This window comes from Furipterus horrens, unplaced genomic scaffold (assembly GCF_987537825.1).
Source record: "Furipterus horrens unplaced genomic scaffold, mFurHor1.1.pri manual_scaffold_2, whole genome shotgun sequence".
Classification (NCBI taxonomy): Eukaryota; Metazoa; Chordata; class Mammalia; order Chiroptera; family Furipteridae; genus Furipterus; species Furipterus horrens.
The window spans coordinates 115,668,321-115,695,304 of record NW_028327172.1 but is presented as its reverse complement, the minus strand read 5'-3'; the positions used below and the strand labels follow the sequence as shown (position 1 = coordinate 115,695,304).

The following is a 26,984-nucleotide window of genomic DNA, read 5'->3' as shown; positions in this document are numbered from 1 at the left end:
GCAGCTGCTGGTAAAGCTGAACTGTGTTTGGAAAGTAGGGAAACAGTTTCTCTGACTTTCCGAAAACTAGCCTGGTTTGGAAGGGGGGGAGGCAAGGATATGTGTTTGTGGGTATTTTAAAGAGCATAAGACTTAACAACAGAAATCCGCAAATAACTAAATCTATATAACTGTTAAATAAACAATTCTTTTTCTTTTCACCAAACTCTGGTATTGAGAGTTATAATTTTGGCGGCGGGCAATCGGGCCCCTAACTAAAGAGCCCGTGGGTTTGTTTTCAACTGGAGCAGCCCAGGGGTTCTGTAACAGTCCTGGGGGCTGTCTGGATCATTTTCTGGGCTTCGTGGTTCAGACCTTTTTAAAAGCATTTAAAATAAGCCAACTCTGCAAGAGAAGGTCAAAATTACTGCAGTTGGGTCAAGAATTCCCAGTTCAGGCAAGTCAGTTAGGGGTTTTAAACTGGTGATCAGCAGGGTGAATTCAGCCCGTTACTGTTTGGCTTGCAGAGTTCTTTAATTTCTCAAAATATTTGCAACCCCAGCACAAAGCAATTATTCGTTTACTCCTGCCAGAGTTTAGGATTTGGGTTGAGGCCCACAAACGTTTCCCGAGCATGTGATAGGGCAGGCTTTCTGGTAGACAGGTTGTTCACTTATTCATGCTAAAGAGTGTTACAGAACTAAATAGCCAAGGGCTCCAGCTTCTGAATGTTTGAGCCTCTCCCCTCCTCAGTGTGGCTCAGAGAAAGATTAGGAGAATCTCGTGTTGGCAACAGATAAAGGGATCTTTGGAGCAAGTGCAGCTGAGGCCTCACGGAAATTTACATAAGCCTGCTGGAAGTAGGGGCTCACTGGCCCAGAAGGGACCGGAGGAAACCAGACCAAAGGAAAACATCTGTAATGAGCTGTGAGGGCAAGTGAGCCTCAGAGCATGGAGAAGGCACCTCGCCACCTACAGAACAATCAAGCAGCTGCCAAAGCAAACCTTCCTCCAGTTGAGATTTCTTTTTCTGTCCTTCTTCCCTTCCCAAGGCTGCTGAGCCTTTGAAGTAATCCTCAATGTGAAAGGCTAGGAGGGTGCACACACAAGAGACCCTTTGAAAGAGCCTGAGGGAACATAGCTAATCTCCTTAGGGAGCAATTGAGAAGTGACTAGGATGAGAATGCCGAGATGATTGCAGGAAGACTGGATAAAAGCCAGGCTGGGTGGCCTAAAAACTTGGATGTAGCACCTTCTTTTTAAGTATTACAAACAGGCCAGAGGCAGCATTGTGTGCATGCATCCTACTTCACCGCAGCTCTTTCTGTGCAGCCAGGGGAGCAGCTAGTTCCAAAGACATGGATGACTGTACTCTAAACCCCAAAGGATCCTGTAGAAAAAAAACCTTTGTTGATCTGTGTTCATGAATAAAGAGTAATTAATTGAACTTAACAATGTACCTTAATTTTTTTAATGAAAAAGGAAATGGGAAAGGAAGCAAAAGCTAGTGAATAAGGTATAGGTGGTGGAAAAAGTCATGTGGTCTCCAATGTTAGTTTCCCCACTATTCTCCCTTAAGACACAGAAGTGTGGGGCTTCCATTTGCTCCACTGGGGACTTGTAAGAAGCAGAATAGAGAGGCAAAGAGAAAAGCAAGCTTAGCTTTTTAAGGGCAAACACTGAGGGCTCTAGCATAAGAAGGGAGAGATTTACAAAGTTGAGGAAAATTATAAGATGTAACATGAAGTCCTTGTACCATGCGTCTACACTCTGAAATAAACCCTGGGCAGAGGGTGCCGTGACCACGTGTCTCATGAAGCTTGACGTGGGGGCGGGTTGCTCAAACGTAGAGACAGCTTGTGCCCTGTCCTTCATCTGGAGTTTTCAGGTCTGTATAGGGAAGGCCAAAAGGACAAAGGCATGGAAGATCTGAGCAGAATTCTGGTCAGAGACTGCCTCCAAGTTTCTGATGATTTCCAAGAGGATTGGAAGGGGATCCAGAAGATTTTGCAGGTGGGGAAGTTAACTCAGAGAAAGTGAGAGAGTAGACCTGATCCAGGATTGCTCCAGTCCAGGTGAAGGACCAAGCAATAGAAGACCTGAGGAAGGAAGTCCATGCCAGCGATGAAAGAAGGTCATTGCTGTAGTCTGGAGGCATCATCGGCCCCGCGGTGCTGAGTGGGAGCCAGATGGCACCATATGGAATTGGGCTCTCACAATTGCCATGAGCAAGACCTGTGGGTGTTGTGCCAAGAACTTCACTGGCCCAGGTTACCTGGGATAGAAGGTGGGGCTGCTATAGTAGGGGACCAGGGCACACCCACCTTCCTCCCTTAATGCCTCCCCTCGGTATTTTGTATAAGCTCCCAGGAGTGTAGGATAAAGATCAGAAAGAAGGGAAGATAGAAAAACCCAGTGAAAATTAGAGCTGGCTCATCTCTAGAAATGAACACACTTTGGGCTCCAGGGAAAATGGAGGAAGTACTTAAATAAAAGAAAAGACAAATGAGCTTGTCACAGCCTTCCTATTAGGTAGTTCTAATGCAATGGATTCTTGCATAATGAAGTATCATTAGTACTCATGGTAAGTGCCCATTTTTTTGCTTCTCTTCAGATTCATGGATGCAAACATATTCACAGAGTAGCACAGTATTTACAATAGTTGCACAAGAGGATCGTGTTGCAATATTAGACAATTCATATTACACTTAAATTTGTATTGTGTTGCTCTGTATCAGCAGTTATGGGGTCCCTTGAAGACCCAGAGACCCTTTCAGGTCAAACTATTTTCAGTAATGGTAAGATGTTATTCCCCTTTTTCATTCTCATGCTTTCATACGAGTATACAGTCGAATTTTCTAGAGGTTACAAGACATGTAATGCCATCATTTCTCTAAGAGCTAATGAAATCTTGTTTATATATTCTTGTATTTAAAAAACTTCCCAGTGTTAATTCTAACATGTAAATATTGATAGAAGTGTGGTGCAGAATGGGCCACATACTACACCTGTCAAGCTCAGAGAGGCCTAGATGGAGGCCTTACAAACTCAGAAACCAAAAGTAACTGCATAGGATTGATGGTCTGACCATAAAAATTCCTAACTAAAAGCAGGTCATTGTGGTAGTGAGGTCCTAGGCCTGTAGCTTCCTTGACAAAGTCAGTCTTGACCTTAAGTGAGATTGTCTATTGTCTTTGTGTCTAAGATGACATACCTTTAAAATATCAGAGTAATCTCCTTTTCTAGATCCCTCAAGGTACAACATCCAGCACAAGGTTACAGAATCTCTCATTGTTATCTTGTTCCCTGCACATCATCTCTGTGCTATGAATGTTAATTATTAACTATCCTGTACCCACCAACATAAAAGAAGTATATGTTTCTGTTTTACTTTTCATCCAACCCCAGAGATACCCAATCCTGCTTTGCTTTCTCCCACCACCTTAATCTACCCTGGTGGGTTTTATGTAACCCTCCTTATGCCTCTTCCTTTTAGTCTGTTGTATAAAATAAGCTGTAATACTGCCATTCTCTGGAGCATTTTCTCAATTCATTGAGATTTCGTTTTGTGGCAACTGTCACCAGTTTAACTCAAATAACCTCATAAAAATTCTCTATGGGTTTGAATGTTTCTTATGTCATCAGAAGTAACTCACATAAACAAAGGCTCAATAATTTTTAGTAGCTTGAAGGAGTCTTCAGACCAAAGTTTGAAAACTGCTTGTCTAGCTATAACATAAATAAAAATAAAATGCCAATTTTTACATTGGCATTTTGATGAATATTTAGTACTAGAACTGCAAATAATTTTATCTTCATAAAAATACTTAATGTAATTGAATTATTTTTCAAAAAAATTTCAAAATTCAATGTTATTTAAATAAATTGCCTTTTAAAAATTGTTAGTCATTTGTTGGAATTTGTATCTGCCTTTTAATTTAATATCTCCTTTTAACTATTTAAAAAAATAACTTTAAAAAAGTATAATTTAAAATTTTAATATTAATATGCATATCAATTAAAGTTATTTAAAAATTTATTATTTCTTTTACTGTACCTTTAAAATTTAAATGTACACAAATTGTGTAAACTTTAAAAAATACATACATTTAAATTTTAATCCATCAGGTATTTACTGTCAATAGAACACAGTGGGTAAAAATCTTTATTATAACAAGATAAGGTAGTCACCATCATAGAAATAAGCATAAAATGAGGGCAAGAAAATTACATTTTATGGAAAAAATGTATGTTTATTAATTATACATATTTTATGTTATCACACATCAGCATGTATACAATAATAGATAAATTCTGCAGTTGTTGCTATTTTACAAACTTTCAGATACACAAAAAACCCTAACTTCACACCAAAATTTTAATTTCATCATTATGAAGGTATACTTGTTATGTGAAGGAGTGCCTGTGAAGAGTAATAGTATTTTCTGTTTACCATATGAAATGAGCCCTTTCATTTAGGTTCTTCCCTGGACCTCGCACAAATGAGGGCAGCCTGTACATTTTCAGTATCTCTTTGACTCCTCTAATAACTCTCTTAGTTTTCATGTCCCTAAACCACAGATAAGACAACTGAACATTAGAGAGATTAAGACTGATCCAAAGACATCCACCTCCTCAGAGTCAGGGCTTGGAGTCCATCACAGGTGTGTCTGAATCAGAACCTGCAGTGCTTCCCAGTGAGACGACACAGCAAACGAGAGTAGAATGTGCGGCATCCCAAAGGATGAGATGTGCATCAGAGAGGGTGCTGTTTTGTTTGTTTGTTTGAGCATTACTTTCCCTGTCCCCTACTGATGGACATTTAAACAGTTTCCAGTTTTCACTTTTATAAACAACTTTAATAGCCTTTGTGCACTTGTTTGATTATTTTCTTAGGAACAACTGCTGAAGACATCATCTGGGGGTTAAAGGTAGCAGGCACATTTTAAAACTTGATATTGTGATATTTTTGCCAAATTACCCTTTAGAACTGTAGTACAAATTTGTACTCCCATTAGCATTCGAAGGGAACCCATTTTCTCAAGTCCTTACCAGCTCTGAATATTATCTTTCTTTTTAATCTCTGCCAATTTCACAGAACACTGTGATATCTCATGGTTATTTTAATTTGTACTTCTTTCATTATCAGTGAAATTAAATTTATTTTATTATGCCTTTTGGCCATTTTTACTTTTTTATGAGTTGCTTTTGTGGTGGAGGAACAAACTTTCCTCTACCCTCAAGGTTCTTCTGGCTGGTCTAATAATCAAATAGACATGAGACAGGTTAGCAAGAGAAAATAAGCAAAATTAATAATACATGTGCATGGGAACCCCATGTACATGAGAGAGTCAGAGACCCCACATGCAGTAGAGATCCAGAGATAGAAAGGGAACATGGGGATATGAGACATTCTGAGCTGGGGATGAGGTAAGGTGCCTCAAGGGCTTCAGAGGTCAATGGAGGATGTTAAGAACAGATATTAAAAAAATAAAAGCATGCCTGCCACATAGGTAGATCAAAAAGGTTAGCACTGATAATCTTTGATAGTCGGCAAGGCCCCTAATTCAAGTTCTTCTAGGAAGTTAAAGGGAGGGGCTGAAGTGTCTCTTGAGTTTAAAGCTAAAATTGTGTTTAGCTCAAAATAATCTGCATACCATAGAAGCACATCTTGGAGCAGCTCATTCTAAACTTCCACACTTTCTTATAGTTGTCCTTTGCCTCTTTTTCAATTGGGATGGCTGACATTTAAAAATTGATTTTTAAGAGTTATTTTTTTTTTACAGTTACTTTAGCCTTTAGCTTTCTTTAAAGCTTTAGTGTTAGTTTTTAAAGTATTTTTTTTCTGATAAACAAAGTACTGTGTGTTTACTAGAGAAAAATTAAAACCTAGGAAATACAGAAAAAAAAATTAAAATGGTCCATAATCCCACCACATTTTCTTGAATGTTTTCCCATTTTTCCCCCTGCATTCCAACTCTGTCAACCTTCAGTGTGTGTCATTTTAGATATAAGGCTTATTTGCATATAATGATAAAGATAAGATTGTAGTTTTTCTTTCAATTTTATCATCGTCATTATCATTATGACTATGAAGAAACTTTGTAATCATTTCTATTGATTTTTTTCTATTACGTTCCCTAGCTTTTCTTAGAAAGGCCATCTGTACTCCCAAGGACAGATTAATATCAATCCGTCCAACTCTGTATTCTTTTGATGATTTTATGGCATCGTTTTTTTACAGTTAACCCCTTAATTTTCTGGAATTTATTCTGGAAACTGGTGTGAAGTAGTGATTTAACTATGTATTGGTTAAATGGCTATTGACATCATATATTGAATTATTTATCTTCCTCAAACTGATTTCAAAAGTCACATCCATCATTTAATAATTTCTTTTATACACTTTTGGACTTTGGGTTTTGGCATCAGTTTTGTGCATTTAAATATATGGTGAGGCAGTTATAATTTATTACTCTTGTTTATAGATGTTTTCTGGCTTTTCTTGTTACAAAATGGGTCCCCCAAATTCCCCAGAGCTTGCATTTGAAGGAGACAGCTTCAAGATGCCTTTGCATATCTGTGACTGGTAGCTAGTACCTAAGTTATGCAAATGGATTTGGTTCTTTAAGGTCCCAAGGAGATGGGAGGGATTTTGACTATAGATTGGTGAGGAAAGAGTGTACAAGGCCTGTGCAAGTTTCTGTCAACGGTCAGAACTGGTCACCCTGCCCACTGAGTCACAAGCTATAGTCAGGGATTTAAAAATAAGGCAGCAGGCATTTGGGAGAGGGAGATCCATGCCACTTTGAAAGGGAAAGAAGAGAACCATGTGGCTTTGAAAGGGGAAGATCCATGCAGTTTGAAAGGGAAGGAAGAGAACCATGCATGATCCAGTGCAACGCGGCACATGTTTTGCCGGACTATTATATGAAGGCTGATGTCATTGTACCCCAGATCCCGAAGGAGACAGCTGACAGATAAGGAATGGAACTACTGGGCTTGGTTTTGGTTTATAGCCTTTTGGGGAGCAAGGGAAGTGCTCGGTCTTGTGGGAGAACAGGGCTCTGAGCTGAAGTGCTCACTGCCCTTCCCAAGTTGTAATATTGTAAATAAAGACCCGTTTTCCTCAACACTAGTTGCTGGGTTTTATACCAAGGCACAATGTGAAAGAACCCTTTTTTGCTTGGTAACATTCTTACCACCTTATTTTTCAGATAAACTTTTATTGCTAAATATATTAAACATATACATATATTAATTTGGGGACAATTGATATTTTTTCAATAATGACTGTCCTCTTTCAAAACTGCAGCATTTCTCCTCAGTAATTAAGATCTTTTATGTTCCTCAATAGAATGCATCTAGATGTTTCTTGCTAAATCTGTTTTTGAGAGTTTTATAAATTTTATTATTTGGGTCATTTGTTTTTTTACCAAGATTTCTGTTATTGTTGGAAAGAGATGCAAAGTGGAGTGTTTTAGGGGAATGGATTCAGGGATATTAGTCAAAGGAAATTAAGTAGAGCCAGGGCACTGTCACAGAGGGGCAGGAACACACCTTGGCTCTATGGCACATCCTGTTATTGAGCAAAGGTAAATGCAAGCTTCCTGGAAAAGTGAAATCTATATCCTTCTAATCTGGGCCACAAGCTTCTAAAGAAACAATTTGTTTTCGATGTTCTTTGGAACATAATATAATTTAAAGAAAGTTTTGGGTCTCCAATGCCTGGGGTTGTGTTTTGCAGCAATTCCTTTTCAAGCTGATGAGAAGGGACTTGAGATCTGCTTGTGCTTTAACCCAGTAGGCCCCATCCCACAGGCTGCTGTGTGTATGATACTTCTGAAGGCAGCTTTTTCCTTTGCCCGACCTAGCCTAGTGGGTCATCCCAAACTTTAATTATTCTATTCTCAAGAGTTATGAAATGAACAAAAATAGAATTGTGCTTATCTAACAAAATGTGGGAAATATGCATCATTTTGGTGAGTTTTATCTTCTATTAGATTTCAGGATGTATCATTTAAAACTTCCATACACTACCGCCAATATTTTTTAAAACAAGTCACAGACAGAAGAACATACTTAAAATTAAAAAAAATCAAATATAAGAAGATCATATGTGGCACTCATATAAATTAGTAGAAAAAATCAAAACAAAGCAAATGACCAGTTATAAAAATGAGGAAAGTCAATTCACAGAGGATCATACCTAAATGGCCAATAATCATTTGAAAAGATAAAAATATTTACCGATAATCCTGGAAACCAAAACAATGAGCTACCATTATACACATAATTTTTATTTAAAGAAAAAAAAGTATGGCGATTCCAAGTATCAGGAGCTTTGATATTTTGCTAATGATGTTGATATCAGAGGCTCGCCGGGAAGCTAAGAGAGGCCTCAGCCCAGTGGCAGGGTCCAGGTTCTCGTCTCTGTACAAGACTGAATTTGAGAGAAGGCAGAAAGATTCAGTAAAACACAGAGGTTTTATTAAAGATACTATACACACACACTCAGATGGGGAGTGTAGGCAGACTGGAGAAGTGAGTCATGCAGAAGGGTCTCTAGGGTAGGGCTTATATTTTGAGTTAGTGGGGAGGGACTCATAAAGGGGTGGTTTTGGGGTGGAGCTGAGGTGAGGGGACCACCTCTCCAACAGGAGGGGAGTTTTTAATCCTTATTTGGTCTGTTCTGGAACTGTCATGGCATCGGTGCATGATGGGTACTATTCTTTCTGCAGTCTAATGATATCACAATGGCACTATAACTGGCTATAGGTCACCTTTTGGTCAGAATGCCTGGTCCAGCTGAATAGAACTGGTCCTTATTTGTCTCCACAGTTCTCTCTTGCAAGTTTGCTTCTCCTTGAAAAGCCTGTTTCTATAAAAAGGGGGAGGGTAGGTTGGCCTGGTACCTCATCTACCTCTCCTGACTCAATGGTAAATCAGTTCAGTCAGTTCAGAGAGCAACTTGACATTAATAAAGTTTAAGATGTTCATACCTCACAATCCAGCAATTCCATTTCTAAGTATATTCCCAAGAGAAACTTGCATAGGTGCTCAAGGAGACATGTATAGGATGTTTAGTGCATTATTTATAATAATGAAAGTTGGAAGCAACTCAGATATGCATTATTTGAGTATCGGTTATATGAGGTCTGTCCAGAAAAAGTCCAGCCATTGTTAATATAATGAGAACAGTTTGCATGACGTCAATGTAACTTGGCAGCCAAGGAGAGTGGATGGAATGCACATGTGTGAACAATGATGACTTCACTGTAATAGTCAGTAGCCACCATTGAGTGAGCATGTGTACTGTGTGATCATTGCATTCAAAATGACTGAGCAAGAAGAGCAACAAATATTCATCAAATTTTGCATTAAGATTGAACATCCCTCCATGGAAACTATTGGATGATTCAGAAGGCCACAGCTATGGGCAACTGGTGATCAGCAGCTTCATCATGACAATATGCCCACTCATTCATCATGTCTCATGCAGAGATTTTTGGCAAAACATCAAATCACTCAGGTGACTCAGCTTCCCTAGAGCCCAGATTTGGCACTCTGTGACTTCTGGCTTTTCCCAAAACTAAAATCACCTTTGAACAGGATGAGATTTCAGACCATCAGTGAGATTCAGGAAAATAAGACAGGACAGCTGATGGCAATTGGGAGAACTGTGTGAGGTCCCAAGGTGTCTGCTTTGAAGGGGACCAAGGTATCAGTGTTTTATGTACAATGTTCCTTGTATCTTGTATCTTCTTCAATAAATGTCTCTATTTTTCATATTACGTGGCTGCTGGATATCTTCTTGTGTGTGTGTATGTATATATATATAATTTCCACAATAGAATATTGAATGGACTACACCTACATTTAGATGTTGATGATTAAGTGGCAAATACATAGCAATGAATAAAGTGTTGCAGAATAATTCCTATGGTTTGCTACCAATCAATATCACATATTATGTATATATAAATACCTCTCTAGTAAAACGAGAAAGATACAGATGGAAAGCATACACATCAACTTCATGATACTAGTTGACTCTAATAAAGAAAGGACCCAATTGGGATCAGGTTGGGTGAAACGGAGACTTCGACTCTCTGTCTCTCTCAAACTTTATTTCTTTAATAAAAAAAGGATTCAAATATGAAAATATAGAAACATTTGCTAAATATAGGTAGTGGAAACATGGATATTCTTATTATACTCCATACTTAAAAAAAAAGATTTTATTTGTTTTTAGAGAGAGGGGAAGGGAGGAAGAAAGAGAGGGAGAGAAACATAGATGTGTGAGAGATACATCGACTGGCTGCCTCTTGCACATCCCCAAATGGGGACCTGGCCCAGAACTCAGGTATGTGCCCTGACCGAGAATTGAACTGGCAACCCTTTGGTTTTCAGGCCTGCAGTCAATGCGCTGAGCCACACCAGCCAGGGCTGGTATTTTTCTATATATTAAAATAGCTTATATTTTAAAATCAAGTTGAAATAACATATGTTTCTCACAGAAAGTTAACCAGACTGCTTCTGTGATGAGGACTCCTCTGGACTCCACCCTCTATGACAGACAAAACACAGCCTTGCTGTTATTACTCTCCCCTGTGCATCTATACATATGTGACAAACACCTCTGATACTTCTTTTCAAGTCTTTGATTTTGTTTAAGTTTAGAAAAATCTTCTCTGCCAATTCAGGGGAATTATCAGGCCCTGAGGGACCACTCATGCCAGCTAGTCATTAGAAATGACTATGTGAAGATTGACTTTTCATTGTCTAAAAACTGGACTTTACTAGAAAATATATGCTTCTTTTCCATTAGACTCCAGGAAGAAAAAGCTAGTCTTACATAAAAAGCAAATACATTTTCTTTTATTAGGCATTAGAATGGCACAATTTAGATTTCTTTTATGCCTGGGCTTTTAGGAAGCAAGAGCTAATGTAATGATCAGTTGAATTTGCCATCTTATTCTAGATCCTTATCCTAGATAATTACTTTTCCATTTCCCCTACATGTTTTTTGATTTTTATTTCTGATTCATTTAACTGCTGTATTTGTGTATGTTTGTAAGTGTTCTTAGATTCATCCAGAAGGAAATGCATTTTTAAAATAATAAGCAAGTCAATTGATATGTAGTTGGATGGACTGATTTACAAACCATAGATTATATTAATTCATCCTGAGAAACGTGGCTGCCAGATAGACTAGCTTATTTTGTCAGCTGCTCAATATATTTGCTTGCCTGTATGAGAGTCTACTTAAGAAAAAAATTTCCAGCAAGGTTTTTCAATGAGTGCAAAGTGAGTCTTTCCTATGATAATTTACGCTATGTGACTGCCAGATTTCTTCTTCCAAAATATAACCCTAGTCTTATTGTATACCTGCTCAAAAACCTTGAGAAGTTCTGTATGCTTCTTGGAATTAAGTAGACATTTCTCAACTGAGCATCTTGTATCATGCTCACCAGACATTCTAGCTTCTATCTTTTGTTCCTAACGTGCAACGTCTGCCTCAGACAGACTTGAAAACCAGTAGTTTTCTGAGCACCTTTCACTTTCCTATATCCATCCTTTTTGAATACTGCTTCTTCCATTTATATACCTCCCCACCATGGGATCTTAATCATACTTAAATGTCCATCTCAAAAGTCATCTTGTATTAATAACGGCAGATATTTATATGTTAACTTATTTGATCTGCATGCAACCCTAGTTATGATTAGTACTATTAACCCCACTTTGCAGATGAGAAAAACTGAGGCACAGAGAGGCCAGTCATTTTCCTAAAGGCATACATCTCCTGAGGGATAGAGCTGGGATTCAACCTGAGCCAGCCTGGCACTAGAGACCATGTTCCTATTAATAAGGACACAATACCCCCAAAATATAGCACCTTGACAAATTGAATATTTCAGGGTGAGGGAATTTGAGAAATGGCAGGTGCAGGAAGAACTTTCTGACTTTTCCCTGGAGCGGGTCATAAAACCCTCATGTGAGAGGTACCCTCCTTCTATCTGGAGGAAAGAGGCATCTTGAACTCCAAAGATGGAAGGATGATGGCAGGAACTGAATGAACCTCCCAAACCTGGCCCTCTTTCAGTGTTCCCTGTCTCAGGGAAGGCTACTGTAATCTGACATCTCTGCCTGCCTCACCAGCCCTGTCTGTCTCCTGTCTCCCTGTCACCAACAGTGCTCCAGCTCTACATTGTCCTTCTGTTTCTCAGAGTCCTTCCTTGCTCTCCCCTCACTGCCTCTGCCTGGAATGCGCCTGCCCCAACCCCACCCAGCCTCCCAAACACCTGACTTAGGTAACCAGCACTCCACCTTCAGGTCAGGCTGAAATGTGAGTTCCTCAGGAGAGCTTTCTTGATCCCGTAGTCCAGATCAGGGACCTCTGTAGTTTTCCTTCATAACACATAACCTTGTCCCAAATGAAAATTGGGCTCCCACATGGTCTAGTTCCAGCACAAAGTCACTCCCAAAAAAAAAAAAAGGAAAGGAAAGCCAGACAAACAAAAAAAATCTATCAAGTCAATGTAAGTAACTAAAAGCAATTCAGTTTGTTACTAAAATCAGAGAATACCAGCAGGATTCAGTAAGTAACTCACAATTATATTTCATAACATCCATTTTTCTATTCCTTTCACTGGCAATCACAATTTCTCAGGAGTCTTCTCTCTTGCAGCCAGTACAGGCTCTGGGGTCACACCACCTGGTTTCGAATCCTGGCTACTCCTCTTCTTAACTCTATAAACTTGTGCAATTTACTTAGCTTCCTTATGCCTCAGTTTTCACATCTGTAAAATAGGGGTAGAGTTAGTGCCTCTCCCATTGTTTGGGGGATAACTATAAGAGATAAAGCTAGAGCCCTGGCTGCTGTGGCTCAATGGATTGAGCACTGGCCTGCAAACCACAGGGTCAGTGGTTCGATTCCCAGTCAGGGCACATGCCTGGGTGCAAGAGAGGCAACGATACATGGATGTTTCTTTCCCTCTCTTTCTCCCTCCCTTCCCCTCTCTTTCTCCCTCCCTTCCCCTCTCTCTGAAAATAAATAAATAAAATATTTTTTAAAAAAAGAGATAAAGCTAGAAAAGTACATTTTATTGTTCCTGAAATAAAAGTGTCCAGTAAAAGTTATTAAATGCAATAGATTAAATATTTTAATTTTACTTTTGAATTAATTATTTCCATATTCCTCTGTTCTTTCTTTTCTTGCACAAATTGGTCATCTTTCCTTCTAAAGTCTAGTTTCTCTTTCCCCTTTCATTAGATTTGGCATCACAACAGCTCAGGAACTCAGCTGACAGACAAAATTCTTCTTGGAGGGGGCAGAAAGGGAGTGAGATTGGAGAAGCTTAGAAGACAAAAGCAGAATTTTCTTTGATGGTTCAAAGAGTGAAGGAAATTACAAATGTTATAATTAACAACTTTTCTTTTTCATCACACTTCCATGATTGTTGCATTATTGTATAGGATCCCCTACCGAACTGAGCTCTAGAAGAGCAGATTCTATTTGACTCACCATTGTATGCACATTTCCTGGAACACAGCAGGTGCTCAAATGTCTGATGAGGGAGGTCAGGATGATTAAATGAAAGCAGGTTGATTAACCACTTGATACAGTGCTCAACACATAGCATTGAACACATATTTGTTCTTGGTATTATTCTTCTATTAATATGCACCTTCTTTGCAAAAAAAATCCCTCCTTTGCACCCTATACCTAATATATTTCCAAAGCTCATACTCAGGGCACCTTCTCAGGAAGTCTTCCTAGAACACCCCTTCTGGACTAGGGGTCCCAGCCACACGCCCCCACAGTGCTCTGTGCTTCTCCCTGTGATAGAGTTAGCCTGTAACATGTTTTCTTCTCACCAGGTCATAAACTCCCAGGGGGCAGTGACCTTGTTGAATTTGCCTTGGAATCTCCGGTGCCTGGCACAATTGCTCGAAACTTAGCAAGTGTTCAGTAGATGTATAATGAATACTATTATTAAATCACAGTTTTTCTTAGACATGTTTCAACATGGTTCCCACTAGTCCCTTTATAAAATTTGGGAAATACTAGTTTTGTTAGTAAGGTATGCCAGCCATCTCCTAAAGTAGTGTTACTTCAGCATATGTTGAATCTTTCTAGCTTCAGAATAAAAGATAATATATTCCTGTGACCTTGTTCCCAAGTGTGGGAAATCTGGTCTATGCACTAAATAAACCTTTTAAGTTGGCTTTTGAGGATTCAAATACAGATGCTCCTCACTTATAATGGGATTACACCCAATGAACCTATCATAAATTGAGAATATCATAAATTAAAAATGCATTTAATACACCTAACTTAGGGAACCTCATAGCTCAGCCTGGTCTACCTGGTTGGGTGTCTCAGTTGGTTAGTGCTGCTCTGTACAAAAAAATGTTGCAGATGCAATCCCTGGTCAGGGCACATACCTAGGCAGTGGGTTCCATCCCCAGTGGTCAGGGCACATTCAAGAGGTGATCAATGTTTCTCTCTCCCTCCCTCCCTTCCTTTCTCACTTTCTAAAATCAATAAACATATCCTCAGGTGAGGATTTTTCAAAAAGTGCTCAGAACACTCACATTAGTCTAAGTCTGGCAATTATCATTTTACCTAAGGAATAATTGCCTTTCTTACCAGAAGCAGGAGACACAATGATATTTTGTAGACTTGATGGGGTGCGAAAACACAAAACACAATATCCAAAAAATGCTAGCAACACACTATGCTGCAGAGTATGCGTTATTTACCCTCATGATCGTGTGGCTGACTGGAGCTTCAGCCCGCTGCCACTGCCCAGCATGAGAGAGAGACTAATACTGCATGTCACTAGCCCAGGAAACGGTCAAAATTCAAAATTCGAAGTACAGTTTCTACTGAATGCTTAACTCTTTTGTGCCATCCTAAAGTTCCAAAATCATAAGTCTAACCATCATTAGCTGGAGACTGTCTGTACATAGAAGCATAGATTCTGTCAAATCTCCTTATGTCCTTCTCCAGTGAGTTCCCTAAACTACCCAGAGCTAATCATTGTTGTTGAACATACCTTCAAAGCTCTCCAGAGTTAGTAATGACAGAGTTCAATCACCTTTGCAGCTGAGTTCTGCCGTAGGTCAGGGAGAACTTCCTTGTTGCATTCTAACTCAATTTTGTCTGGTTTTCATCTCTGTACAGATGGGGAGAAAAGCCAGCCAGCATCCTCCTGCAAATAAACCATCCTCTTCTCAAAGAACATTATTAAATCAGTCCCTGGCCTGCAGTTTTCAAGGTGAACCCAGTTCAATGTCTTTGGCATTTCCTCAGAAGTCTTCTCCTCAGTCTCTTAAAGGTTCTGTTGTTTCTCTTTAGACATTTTCCAACTTCTCTGGAAATTCAGAAACCAAAACCCCATTCAGCACTAATAAGAACCTGACCAATGTTAAATACAGAAACAGTTATAGGTGCTCTGTCTTTGTGTATCATAGCCTGTCGGTACATGTCAGGGCAGAAGAATGTCATTAATCCAGACATTTCTGAAGCATCATCTATGATATTCTAAAGCAAGGTTGAATGAGAATTTACCACTTCAGAAATATCTTTTTCCTCATGAATAACATAAAGAGAAGCACAGGACAAGGGGGAAAGGGGATGGAGAGAAAGGGGGTAATTAGGGGAAGGTTCTAGTCAAGGAACTAGTATAAATGACTCATGGACATGGACAACGGAGTGGGGGTTGACTGTGGAAGAAGGGGTGGGAGGGGCGGGGGGAAGCAATGGGGAAAAATGGGACAACTGTAATAGAAAAACAATAAAAAAATAAAATAAAAATAAAGAGAAGCACAGGAAGATGTTTAAAATGCTTACAATGATATACTATTTCAAACATTCATTAACTAGAAAATAACCAATCTCACACATTATAAGCTGTTTTTAATTTTTTACTAGATCAATTTGCCTAAGGAACTGTTTTAAGCCTTGGTTTAGTAAACCAGACTGTATTTCTATGCGTATTTGAAAATGATGCATTCTGAAACTCAAATATATTTTGTACCCGAGAGCTTTTATTAATCCACTTGGCTTCCAAATTTCTGGAAAATAGTGATGATTTTTCTGACTCAATAATGTTATATTTATTTATATATAACATTTTTAAAGTCACTTATTTTTTTGATTTAAAGAATAACTTAGATCTGTATTTGTGAAAGGTTATTCCCCAGAACAAACTTTGACATTTGCAGTTTCCTAGTTTTACCTGGAGATATGGTCAAGTGAGGGGCAGCTAGCACCTGTTGACATCTCTCTGAAGGGAAGGATGGGTTAAGGGCGTTCCTGGTATACCTTGCTCCTGCTCTCAGTGCTGCCCACCCACTTTTACCTTTTTCAGTTCCCAGATGGAAATGAAATGGGCACAAAGACAACTAACCTCCGCTCTATAAGTTTCTAAACTTGCCCTTGCCGTGTTTCTCAGTTGGTTGTAGCATCGTCCCATATACCGAAAGGTTGTGAGTTTGGTTCCCGGTCAGAATACAAATGAGAAGCAACCAATCGATGTTTGTCTCTCTTTCTCTCTGTCTCTTTCTCTCTCTCTCGCTCCAAAATCAATTAAAATATCCTCAGGTGAGAACTAAAAGAAGAAAAAAAAAGGGGGCGGGGATTGCTAACTTCACTACTGATTTCTAAGCCTTACCTTATTTTCTTTTGCGCTTCCATGAACTATTACTCTAGGTAGTTCTTTTGCTTTTTCTTAAACAGGAAAAAAAATTTAATTTCTTACATATAGTAGCCCCATGAAGATATGCCACACTCAAAGGCAGCCAGGCAGCTGAGGTTTACATATCCTCCTGAGCTAAGGACAGGGATAGGGCTCCAGTGCTTCAAAGAGGAGGAAGGTAATTCACAGAAAAATGAGAAGAGGAAATGCTTGGGAAATCAATGTTTGTCTGTCATGCAGATAAGTTTCTCAGATGAAAAATTATTTCTGGTAATAGCTCTTTTCCTGCTACAGGTCACCTTTCTAAATTTTTTTAGGCTGTTAAGGAGGGTGGTAAAAACAAACAAACAAACAAAAACCTTTTCCTGAGTCTGCTAGGTCTTGAGGCTTGATGGCCTTCAGTTCCACACCAAAGTGGCATGTTTTGGGGTGGCACATTCTGCTACCCTTCACCATTAAGACTTTAAGCAAGTGACAAAATACCTTTGTGCTTGATTCTTCATGTTTTTAGGATTTTTTAATGCCCTGTTTTTTAAAATTTCACAGTGATGGACCTCGCTGTGGATTTATTTTCCTGTACTAGGGCCTTTTTTTCATCTTGAACACTAGTAGGAATTCAGCTTTGAAGAATTCTAGTTGATGATTTATTGAGAATTTTCTTCTTCTCTATGGTCTTTGTAATCTGTTTTTAGAAATCCTGTTATTTGGATAGAGATACTGATATTTTTGGTTTTATGTGCCTTGATATTTGCTCTTATAGATTTCATTTCTTTCATCTCTCTCTCTCTCTTTTTAAAATTTAAATAAGGAGAATTCTTTCATATGGAAAGAGTTAGTACAATCACATGTTTGAAAGGAGAAACAAAGGTACTGAGCCAGAGGGAAAGGGCGAGGGTGAGTGTGCCACCAGGGCCTGGTGAACCCATGATTCCATTTCCCATCCAAGGTAAAAGCTTTCAAAAAATAATGTATAAACAAGCTGCATGTTACACCCTTAGCCATCGTCTACCCCTCAAATATCTGGCCTACATGAGAAGACAAAGAGAGGAAAGGCCAAAATAAAAACAACCCTCTCAAAACAAAAACCCCCAAACTCTACTATGTACGGCATGAGGTCAAAAGCTTACAGTACAGTGTCCCCTTTAAACAATGGAAGAAAATCATCCACCCAGAGCCTTCATAGAAATTTCCACTTGGAGCCGTTGTACCATGCTGAAGATAGGGCCCTGGGGACATTGCTACCATGTTGGAGGTCACCCAGCCTGGGTGGAGAAACAGTGAACAGCAGGTCAGATGCGCGTAGAAGGAAGATCAGTAGCCAAATATGTGCTGGTGGTCCAGGCGGAGAACGTGGCTGAGGACAGGTGGGGTCTGACCCTAACACGGAGTCATTTCTGCCCTGGGTGATCTATTTGTCTTAGTTACATCTCACGTTTTCAGACAGGAAGGGCTGGCTTTCTGAAATCCACATTTCCCATTCATCACAGAACATGACAAAGCACAAACACTTCAGTGTCCTTGGTTGTCAAAGGCCATTTCGGACAGACCTTCTAACCCAGGCTCGCTCTGCAGGTGAAAAGGGATGAGTACCGAAGAGACGCAACTGGCAGAGGGGAACCGATTGGTAGGGAGGGGCTGTACCAGTTTGCCACGCAATGGGCCGGTTCCAACCATTGCCATGCATACGCACATGCACACGCTCAGCCTCCTTGGCTCTGGAGGATCAGTCACAAACCTCACCAACCATCTGGAAGGCAGATCCAGAAGACAGGAGGGTGATAGTATAGCTGGAGAGAACAGATGCCAATATTTAATGACAAGATACCCCAATATTCCTAGAAGTGGCTGGAATGAACACAGCTTTGGAATTAGACAAACCAGTTTTTCTGAATGTGTAAAGGTCATCCTTTGTTTTCCTCCTTAAGGAACCTAGAGCAATTTGTGTACGAGTTCCAAATTAGAAAACAATAATGTGGATAAAATGGGGAAGCAACAGTAAAGGAAACCAAACCAAAAACAGCTGGCAGAGAAATCTTCAATGGGTGGATGCCTCTCAGTCATATGACCCCATACTCTGGGAATTCACTCCAGTGAGTGGGTGATGCCAGACACACCATGGCTGCTGAGCAGTGGGCTGCATCGCCAATGTCATTTCTTTCCACTCTTGGTGAATTTTCTTATTTTTCCCAAGGTGACTATTTAAATTATTTTTAAATTAAATTTATTGGAGTAACATTAGTTAATAAAATTACATAGGTTTCAAGTATACACTTCCATAATACATTATTGTGGATTATTACCCAAAGTCAAATCTCCTTTTGTCACCACATATCAGTATTTGGCCCCCTTTGCTCTTTATCACCCCTCCAACCCCCATCCCTCTGGTAACTACATTACTCTTGTGTGTGTCTATAAGTTTTTGTTTTTTGTTTTTGTCTTATTTGTTCATTTATTACTTTCAGTTTTATATCCCACATATAAGTGAAATTACATGGTTCTTAACTTTTTATGTCTGACTTATTTCACTTAGCATGATATTTTTTCTTTTTAGGTGTTAAAAAGTGGTCTCTCTATTTATTTATTTATTTTAATCTTTATTGTATTTTTTTTCATTGCCATTTATTCCCCTTATACCCCCTCCCCACTGCCGTCACCACACTGTTGTCCGTGTCCATGAGGCCTTTTTCCTATTTGCTCAGTCCTCTACTCTCTCACTTCCTCCCACATACTCGTCTTCCTGCTCTCCATCTATGAGTCTGTCTCCATTTTCTTTGTTAGTTTAGTTTGTTTATTAGATTCCACATGAAGCATGATATTCTCAAGGTCCATCCATGTTGTTGCAAATGGCAATATTTTATCTTTTCTTATGGCTGAGTTGTGTTCCATATGTACCACACCTTCTTTATCCAGTCTTGTATGGAAGGACAATTTGGTTGTTTCCATGTGTTGTCCACCATGAATAATGCTGCAATGAACATAGGGGTGCACATATCTTTGCAAATAAACATTTTCAAATTTTTCATATAAGTACCCAGAAGAGGGGTTGCTGGGTCATATGATCACTCTATTCCTAATTTTCTGAGAAACCTTCATGCTGTTTTCCATAATGGCTGTAGCAGTTTACATTCCCACCAGCAGTGAGTGAAGTTTCCTTTTTCTCCACAACTGCTCTCCAATGCTTGTTATTATATACTTATCTTATAGATAATGGTCATTCTAACAAGTGAGAAGTGGTGTCTCATTGTAGTTTTGATTTGCATCTCCCTAATAGCTAGTGAAGTTGAGCATCTTTTCATATATTTGTTGGCCATTTGCATGTCTTCTGTGGAGAAGTCCCCCAGGTAGTTCTGTTACCAAATCCCTTCCTATTCTTTTAAAAATTTTTGTATGTGCCCTGACTGGTGTGGTTCAGTTGGTTGGGCATTGTCTCACAAAGTGAAAATTGCAGGTTCAATTCCCAGTCAGGACACATGCCTGGGTTGAGGGCCCAGTCCCCACTAGGGGCGCGTGTGAGAGGCAACCGATTGATACTTTTCTCTCACATTCATGCGTCTCTCCCTCTTTATCTCCCTCCCTTCCCTTCTCTCTAAAATAAACAAATAAAATCTTTGAAAACATTTGTATATAAATGTATCATATTGCAAAGGCTTTGTTTGGGTTCATAAAATAATTTCTATAGTCATATTTTTTTCTCAAGTCAATTAGATCCTGTTTAATTTAGATTCTCTTTTAGTTCCCCTAAAAGCAGACTATCATCCAGGGACCTGCGTACAAGTATTCTGTTTGGGAGGCTATCCAAAGGAAAAAGGAGAGTGGGACAGGGAAGGAGGGGAAGTCAATCTAAAGCTGTATCCTCAGGTCTAGCTGTAGGCAGCAGGAATTTAATGTCTGTGATTCAAGGACCTTCTTTATGGGATTGTCTCCTGCAGGGCAGGAGGCTGGAGTGTGACTGTCAGCTCTCATCCCTCCTTATTTGAGGATTTCTCCCATGTCTCTTAAGTACCCAGTACTTCTTGGTTGATAAGTACAAAGGCAGGTGTTCTATGGCAAGTATTGGTACAGGCCCTGAGGATACATGAGCAGGTACTGCAGAAGTCCAGCCCGGCACAGAACAGTCCATTGACCCTGTACTGAAATAAGAAGTGAGATGAAGGGAGGTGATGCAAAACACAGACCCCTTATGCTATCAAGTCTTTCATATCATGAACAGCTATGATTTACAAGAGCTCTTAGTACAAATGGGGCTACTTGATGGGAATGTATGCTCCTAATTGTACTGGAATTGAAATTTGGGGAGTGAGTTCTAATATCTTTGGAAATAAATTATTTTAAATATAAATTTACACCAATATGGGGGTACTTTCACCAACAATGCCTTGAAAGTAAATCTCTTTTGCCCCATCCCCTAGTGTCAGCATAAGAAGCAAAAACTAAGCAGAAACCAAAGATGGTGGCAGAGAGAGTCCTGGGAGAGGACTCAAGGGCAAGCCCCAGGGGACCACTCAGTCTGGAGCCCAGGCAGCTCATAGGGGCTCAGCTGGGTGTCATTGATCCCCTGGGGATTCCATGCATCTGGGGCACCATTTCATTTGAGAAGAAATATCTTGTTACAGTCACACGATGAGACTATTTTTTACTAAAAAAGATGTTAGAGTTATTTGTGTAATAAAAGCAAATTCACCAGTCAATGCTGGTGGTTCAGAGAGTTGTATATAACGAGGGATGGTGAGCGCCACAATTTATGCTTAGACAACGTTTCTCAAGACTTTATGGTCCTGACCCATAAGAGACATTCATTTAACAGACTCAGTAGACACATATGTAAATATATACTGAAATAAAAATTCCACAAGATAATAATCCTTACATGTCCTGATATTTTCTTTTTAAACTTTTTAAAAACAATTTATTGATTTTAGAGAGAGAAAGAGGAAGGGAGAGAGAGAGAAACATCAAATTCTTGTTGTCCCACTTACTGATGCATTCATTGGTTAATTCTTGTATGTGCCTTGACTAGGGATTGAGCCCACAACCTTGGTGTATTGGGACAACGCTTTAACCAACTGTGCTACCTGGTCAAGGCTCATATTTTCTATTCTATTCTATTCTATTCTATTCTATTCTATTCTATTTCATTCTATTCTTTTTGTTCTATTCCATTTTTATGTGCTCTTCTAGACTCACTGAGTTGTTTATATGACCTATGAGCAGGTCACAAACTAAATTTGGAAAAACCCCGCTCTAGGGCATCATAGCTTTGCACTCATAATTTCTCAAGTGATTTGTTTGCTTTCATGTCATAAATCATTGTACATATAATTTGTTTTCTACTCTAACTGTGGAATTGGTTTCTTATCCATTTTTTTTTTTCTCCTACCAAATCTTTTTCCTCCAGCCGAGAGTATTAGACTGTAGGACATATTGTTTTGGACAAATTGGAAATGTTTCTAGATCTTTGGGTACTTTAATCTAAAAAGGATAAGCTGTAAAACCTATGAAAGAGGATCCTGGATCAGGATGCTTTAGGTTGTAAGTAACAGAAATCACGCCTCAGGCTGTCTTAAATAATACAAAAATATAATATCTTATAATAAGAATGTTCAGCACTAGGCTTGGTTGACACAGTGGCTCAAGGATGGGAGTTTTTTCATCTCTCAGCTCTGATATCCATGTTGGCTTCATCCTCAGGCTAGAATCAAGATAGTACAGATGTGTCAGGTATCATACACACACAGGCACAACTGTATCAAGAGCAAAAACAGGGTGAGGCTCCTCCTGTGGCTCCTTTATACAGAAGCTTCCAAGAGATGTCTTGTCATATCCCACTGGCTATAATGAAGGCCAATTGCCTATTCCAAAATCAATAACTGGCAAAGAGGATGTGATCAGAAATCAATAACTTTTATCAATGCTTAAAATTAGCACTTTGTCACGCTGGCCAGACAACTCAGTTGACTAGAGATGTCCCGATTCACCAAGGTTGTGGATTTGATCCCGGTTCAGGGAACATACAAGAATCAACCAATGAATGCATAAATAAGTGAAACAACAAATCAATTTTTCTCACTCTCTAAAAATCAATAATTTTTTTTTCATTAGCACCTTTTCATATACTATCCTGTTCTGTGACTGTTTTATGAGATAAGTTTCTTCAGTTATATTGCAAAGTCTTCTCTGTGAAAGAAGGTAGCTAAGAGATGAGTTTGAAATCTAAAAAACCTGGGTTAATATCCTGCTCTGCCACTTAAACTTGTGGGATCTTGTGTAACTGAATTACCTTCCATAAGACTCAGTTTACTTATTTGTAAAATGGGGATAGTAATAACAATCTCACTGGGGTTGTTGGAAGGAAAAACGTGTTGATATTTATTAATTCCCTAGCACCAGGATGGGTTCAATATGTAGTAGCTGTCAGCCTAGGATGGGGTCTATCACACAATGACTATTCAGTAAATGTATACTTGGGATTTGATACACATTCTAGAGCCTCAGGTTTTGTGACTAATGCCTGAACTCTTGGGCAGCTTGGCTTCTTCAGATGTTTCTGTGAATTCATTCTAAAGAATTTCCTTGGACTCAGAGTTCTTCTGTACATTCAGTGTCTTAAGACCTTCTTTGGTTTAATAACTATTCAGAAAGACGTTATTTTACCCTGTTTTTTCTTAAACTAAATTCTATCTCACATCAATAATTATCTTTCTCTGTTATTTCTCTCATATACCACATTTAATTTTTTTTTCCCTTAATTAACACCGTTTCTAACAGGGGTCCGGTGTGAGGTGGGTAAGTGCACTTGTGTCCTGACTTCTCAGCTTTTGATTTAGGAGAAATTGTGAAAAGGCAACTTTGAAAGGGGAAAGAGAATGATAAGATGATGTATAAGGACAATGTGTAATTGGTGTGTGGATTGTGTGTGGAAGAGGCTGATATCACCAAGTAGAAAAGCAGTGCTGACGTTTTGGCACCAACTGATGCTGCTGCCATTTTCTCCACTTACTAGGCTTTTCATTTTTTTTTTTTTTTAACTAAAAAAGAAATTTGTTTATTGAGAGCATGAGGATACACGCAATATAAAAATCAAAAGCTTCTCTGGCTTTAATTAGCTTTTCTTTCTCTTGTCAAATGGGGGTGGGATTTTATTTGTACATTTTCTAAGAGTCCCAATCTGCTCATGAAATCCTTATACAGGGGGAAGCTGTGGGACAGATATTCCTTAAATGGCCCATTGGGAGAACTCTATCAGGGAGGAAGTAGCTGCTCTTCTGCCTACTTCTTTCCCTTCTGCTTCATGTGTACTACAAAATAGTCATTGCACGCGATGGTGAGCCCGGCAATTAGCAAAAAGAAGCTCTGGAAGCCCACTCTGCCATCTCGGCACTGGTCCAGGTCTTTCATTATTTTGTTTATGGCCAGAGGGTGTTTTTGATTTTCCAAAAATCCAAGGAACTCTTTTTCCATGAGAACTCTCAGGTCTCCCTTTGTTAAGTAGCTTTTATCCCCAGTGAATCTGTGAAATGTGAACAACATGGTTTCCATGGCATGTTCCATTTGAGATGGCATTTTGGTGAGGTCTTGGCCCAAAGCGTGACAGGATTGCTAGGTTGGCCTGGACGTGCGGCCAGTGAGTAGGAGGTTTTTCATTTTTGTTCACCTCTTTAACTCAAACAGTATTTGTTGAGCTTGTATTACATACCAGGTTGTGTGCAAGATATGGGGCAACACAGAGGTAGCAAGGCATAGCCTGTGCCCTGAAGAATCTTGAGAGGAGAGGGAGAGGGAGAGAGAGGGAGAGAGAGGGAGAGAGAGAGAGAGAGAGAGAGAGGGAGAGAGAGAGAGAGAGAGAGAGAGGGAGGCCTGGAGTGGGAAAGTTGGGCTCTGTTCTGGCTGAAGTTTGTGGACTGCAAAAAAGGGAGTATAAGAAAACAGATTGGATAGTAAAGTGAGACCATATCCCATGTCAAGGAGTTGGGATTTTCATATCACAGACCTACCAACAGGTACCACCCTGGCCATTGCCATGGTAAAGCTAAGCAAAAAGGCCCAGCATAGGCTGCAGCAGCTCTTCAAGGGCAGTCAACTTGCCATCTGCTGGGACTTCATTTCTCTCTTGACTTATTTGGAATTCAAGAGGAGTACAGATTCTGAAATGCCTGGACCAACGATTTTGACTCTACTTTGGAGATGGAAGACTGTTTGGTGATGTAGATTTGTTGTTTAATGAATAGGCACGTGCTCTGAGTAGGAAAAGAAATTACACATCATTCAGATGTTCACCACATGGAATGGCACAGGGATCTTACTTCATGGATGCATCTGTGACAGAGTGAAACCTCCGCTGACTTATTTATGATAGACTGTATAAAACAAATGTTTTTTAACAACGAGGAAACAAAATAAAAAAAAAAAAATTTACCCATCCTCCCTGTCTTTAGGCTCATGTGGAATTGTCTCCATTTGACTCAGAAACTGTGGGGATCAGGAATGAATGTTCCCAAAATATGCCACCCTGGCATGAAGCCCAGCAAACTCAGAAAGAGTTGTTACTTCCCCTTTTTGTTAAAGAGATTCAGATAGAAATGCCTGCCATAGAAAAGGAGCCTTGACTTCATCACCTTAAGAATTTCACTCTCTCCTTAGTCATGGAGACTCCAAGCCTGTGAGGCTAGACAACCCCCACCCTCCTCCTTGTGTCCCCCTGCTTTTGAGTTCTCTAGCCAGGATTTTCCTGCCATATATGGTCTACTCTTCTTCAACTACCTGTAAGCTGCCCAGTCTCACTTCTGAAATCTAATACCCTACCTTTCTCCTTTGTCCAAAAATGTCATATATTCCCAATGTTGCCTCATTGTCTTTGGACTTGTTATGCTTATGAGAATTCCCTGTGCACAAGTATTAAAATTTAAATTTTTTTCCTGTTAATAGACTGTATGTTCTTTGAATTATTCAAACGGCCAGAAGAACTAAAGGGCTAAAGGGACAAAAGGCAATAAGGTTCAGAGATGTTAAGTGACTTTTCCAAGATCACACAGATTCCATAGGCCTTCTTTGGCAGCATGAAACAGCTTTCCAAACCACAGCTTAAATATGGCTCTCTTCTAAAAAAGAGGGTCAATATGAGTTATAATGAGATTTTTATTACCTAGCTGACCAATAAATTTCATAAATAATGACAACTACAAATATTTTAGTATTTTTTTTAACTTATTTGCACTCAGATGAGGGAATAATAACCTAAACAGAGACACTGTTTAGATTTCATTCATTCATAAGCACCCATTACATAGAAAGTACAGGGCAAGGATTATTTAGTGAAGAATAAACAGTGCATAGTTTCTCTTCTACTTGTATGCATGCTAATATAATTCTAAAGTGAGTTCTGTACTCCATCAAGATAATAAAACCTATCGTTTTGACATTGATCTGCTATTATTCAATATAAGTAAGTTTTTTAAATTAAGACAATTAAAAAAAACAGTTTTATCTTCACAGTAGAATTAAGGGGAAGGTACAGAGATTTCTCATATACCCAAATAAGAGAAAAAATAATCTGAGACATTCTCAATTAAATTACAATGGTTGGGACGGTAGGAAAGTGAGAGAGAGAGAGAGAGAGAGAGAGAGAGAGAGAGAGAGAGAGAGAGAGAGAGAGAGAGAAAGAGAGAAATGTTAGTCTGTTAATGGCTGCTGATGAGCTAACAAAAGACTTCTCACATTCCTGTTTTGCCTGTTGAAATTTCGGATTTCGGATTAATTTCCAGGCAGCTTCTTCTGCAGATTATTTTAGCTAGGCACCATGGAACTCCAGGAGCCCCTGCTTGTTTACACAAAAACTCTCTGGACTGCTGCCCCAGCCAGGTGTTTCTTTACATGCATTTGGCTGTACCGGAGCTGCCCAGCTTCACCTTCTCCCACCCCTGCCTATAGTTCATGTAAATTCTTTCAGATTACCTCTTTCTTCCCCTTCTCCCTACATGAGACATACACAATGTTTTCAAAACTCTGGGAGGATGGACATGTCTTTTCTACCTAACCTTGTTGCTGGTGGTTTCAACTCCGTGGCCCAAGAGCAGTCTTTTGGCTACTATTTTTGGCTTAATAAAACCTTACTTACAAAAAGACTTTGGGCTGTGAAAGTGAAAAAAATTTAATTTAACAACCCCTTTCCCCTACACATGTGTAACCTCCCCTATTACCAACATTCCCCACCAGAGTGGTAAATTTGCTACAATTGATGAACCTGCATTGACACATCATTATAATGCAAAGTCCACTGTTTACATCAGGGTCACTCTT

General features: G+C 39.3%; 2 pseudogenes; one reads left to right on the top strand and one right to left on the bottom strand.

The window, feature by feature from the left end:
* Positions 1-23,957: 23,957 nt before the first annotated feature.
* On the bottom strand, positions 23,958-24,251 carry LOC150019325 (protein S100-A10 pseudogene; annotated as a pseudogene).
* Positions 24,252-24,708: 457 nt separating this feature from the next.
* Positions 24,709-24,891, top strand: LOC150019324 (mitochondrial import receptor subunit TOM7 homolog pseudogene; annotated as a pseudogene).
* Positions 24,892-26,984: the final 2,093 nt, after the last annotated feature.